Here is a 3,564-nt window from a genome sequence, read left to right as displayed (position 1 = left end):
TAATAATAAAATACTAATAATAATAAAAATGATCGAATGAAACAATTATAAATTATTTAAAATCAAAATATAACTAATAAAAAAAAAAAAAAAATGAATGAAAAATAAGTAGAAAAAAATTTTCTTCAAACTTTACTTATTAGTTTCATCAATTGTCAAATATCAATGCAATTGATATGTAATATATATAATATAATTTAATTATATTATATATAAATAATGTAATTATACTTGAATAAAATATCGATATTATTAAAAAAAATTTTTTTATGTTAATTATTATATTTTATTATCGAATATAAAAAATTATAAACAATCATTTGACATTAATTTCTTTTAATCTTAGATTTATTAGGAAATTGAATGCAGTTCCTTTGTTTGAAAAATATTGTAAATTTATAAAAAAAAAAAAAAAAGAAAGAAATATTTTCTGATATATTTACTATTATTTTTCGCTACTTTTACCTATTGCAGAAACGGAATTATATTTTTCTTCCTTTTGTTTTCTTTTCCATGTTTTTTCTTGTCCATTTTATTTATTATCTTTTTCTCTTTATAAAAGATTCACGATTATTCTTGATCATATTCACTAATGTGTTATCTGGTTTGAGAATTAAAAATGAAATCATTATAACGTGTTTATTAACCCTAAATTATTATGCGACATATGAACGCACAAATGTTGAAAAAAGAAAAAAATAAGCTTTAATTATCACGTTATATAGTGGATGTAGGATCGACCTTTAACATTAATGTAAAACCGATAATTGTGTCTGATTTCTTTGCATATAAATTATCATTAAAGAAAAAAAAAAAAAAATAAAAATAATCTTTAGAAAAGAAAAATTTGTGGAATGTGAAATCGTGAAATTATTTATGATTGTTTGTTTTAATTTCTTTTGTATCTTGAAAGAATCGAAAGATGTTCATATATCGAATGAAATAAAAGGAAAAATATAATATAAGATGGTTGAAAATATTTATAATCAACATAAGGTAGAACTATCTACATACAATACAATACTATCTACATACTAATACAATAGTAGCACAATAGTATGATATGCTACGTAAAACGTGATACGGAGCAATTGAATGCGTTTAAATATTTGAGTATTTTTTGCATCGGCCGAAGAAAACGAAAAGAGAAAAGAAAGAAAGAAAGAAAAAAAAATATATGACAAATATTTAACTTTTTAAGATAAAAATTTAATCGAAAACTCGATCGAATATAAATCAATTAATTTTTATGATACGACAATTTTTCGACAATTTTTCGAATAAAAATGGATTTAAATATTATTTTAGGAGCGACAAAAAAGAGGAAGAAAAAAATTGAAATAAAGGAGAAACGGTCGAACTATACGCGATGAAACGAAAGGGAAGGTTACTCGACATAGAAATAGATCGGTTAGCAGCGCATGTAATCTGCCTTTGATCGTTTCACGGTAGATCAGCTTCGATATATGAAGAGTATACCCTTAAATCTCTGTTCTACACATATATTTTTAGCACGTGAATCGAACGACTCACGCGAAATGATCAGAAATCGTTCGATTTTCTTGTATATACATTTCGTTCCTATTTTTGTTATGAACATGGTAAATATTTTTTGAATAACAAAAATAACAAAAAAAATCGTGAATTCAATAAATATATAATAAGAATTAATATTTTGAAATTGGTAATGATTAGGAAAATGCTATTGAATATTATATATTTTATGTCTATTATTGAAAAGAGAAAATTGATATAATTTACAATTGATAATAATGATTATCTTATTTTTTCTTGAATCTGCATTAGTAACGTGATTCATATATTTATGTATATGTGTATATGCAATTATATACGAATCCACATAAAAAATTTTCTTCCAATAAACGAATCAAATAAGAATAATAATTTTAACGAAAAAAATAAAAAATTGAAAAAATTGAAAAAAAAAATGTTGTTCGAAAGCTAGTTAACGAAAAGAAACTAGTTCGTAAGAATTTATATCGAAGAATTTCGAGGTTGGATTAGAAAGAGATAATTATTCGCGTTTATTCTCGGTTTATCGGCAAAATTCCACAAGACTTGTTTGGTCTTGAATTGAGAAAATCGATGAATAAATAGGGTAAGCGTGTAGCGAACGGAAACGAGATACATCTGGCCCGCAAAGTTGGTTTCGCGCGCGACCAACTCTTGAACGAAGCAACGGGATTGTCTGTATTATTTAAATATCTATCTATTAAGAGACTACGCGACGTGTCATGCTTTGAATCGTTGATAATATAGTCTATTAATCAACTATTCAACTATCAATCTTTACATTTATTATATATAATATATCTTGCTTAAATAGGGTTTAACTAAATATATCTTTTAATTAAATAGGTTTTAACCAACATTATCATAACATTATTATACATTCAAATCGAGTCGTAATTTATTCTTGACAAATGAAACATCAAACTTTGGTTTGATATTGTTATTTTTACAATATGATTGGAAAGGATTGCGAGGGTGATCGAATGATTCTACATATTATTTTTACGTACTATTTCTCTTTGATTCAAATATTGCAAATATATTATGTATTTATATAAATATGCTCTTATACGCATTTTACTTTTCTATCAAAATTTGCAAATTATGCATTGCATTCATAATCTTTTAGGAATTATTGGAAAGTTTACAATTCGAATCTAATAGAAATATGATTTTACGATATTTAGTTTAGTCGAAAGAAAATATATCAGATAATATATATTAAGAAAAAGAGGCTAATAGAATAGCATTTTCGACAATCTGTAATTGAACAATAACTAATTGGATAGATACAAATGAAATTGTAAATCTCTAAATTTTTTTACTGATTGATGTATATACATATATATAAATAGAACGTACTTATATATGGTAGCGTTATTCATATTTTGTGATAATTGCGTCAATTAATTTTGATACATCGATAATAACGGATCGAAAGCGTTAACATAACGAATGAACTTTTTTCTTAATTAAAAATTTTCACTAAAAATATATTAATTAAAAAAATATATATTGATGAAAAGTTAATGATAGTAGTAACGATTATTGTTCGTTGAAACAAATCGCATAGCGTGTTACAAACTACAAACGATAATAATAAATCAATAACTAGATTAATGCAGTAACGTATAATTTTTATTTTGGAATTATATCTTTTATGGATGAGTATTTTTCGTTGATAAGAAACAGAAAGGAAAACTGAAAAATAAATTGTAAAAATAATTGTAATACGATCAACACAATTCGAACAAATGTCATGCGAAATAAAATATAATGGAATTATTTTTAATTATTGAATTTATATTATACGAAGATTTTAATTTTTTCATTTAAATCCTTTTATGTATTACCACGTAGATCGTTTAAAAATGCAGATAACGCATTGGCTGATCAATTTCATTTTGTCGTATATGTCATATATATACGTATTCGTGTATAAATTTTGTCAAATATAAATTTTATAAAATTATATAATTTAATTTTTTTAATTTCTTCAATTATTTTAAATTTCACAAAATGTATAAAATA

The 3,564-nt window shown here is 23.5% G+C and overlaps 1 protein-coding gene across 2 annotated transcripts in view; it reads left to right on the top strand.

Annotated features, from left to right (window-relative positions):
• Positions 1–3,564, top strand: part of LOC102676758 (GTP-binding protein Di-Ras2) — an 8,342-nt gene that overhangs the window by 1,832 nt on the left and 2,946 nt on the right. The window contains exon 2 of one of the 2 annotated variants that reach the window (XM_031513339.1): positions 1,309–1,601. The exons of the other annotated variant lie outside the window; for it this stretch is intronic. The gene's annotated coding sequence lies outside the window, so the exon portion shown is untranslated. The remainder of the gene's footprint in view (positions 1–1,308; positions 1,602–3,564) is intronic. 2 annotated transcript variants of the gene reach the window in all.

Source organism: Apis dorsata, unplaced genomic scaffold (assembly GCF_000469605.1).
Source record: "Apis dorsata unplaced genomic scaffold, Apis dorsata 1.3 scaffold_39, whole genome shotgun sequence".
Classification (NCBI taxonomy): Eukaryota; Metazoa; Arthropoda; class Insecta; order Hymenoptera; family Apidae; genus Apis; species Apis dorsata.
This window is presented reverse-complemented; position numbering and strand designations above follow the sequence as displayed.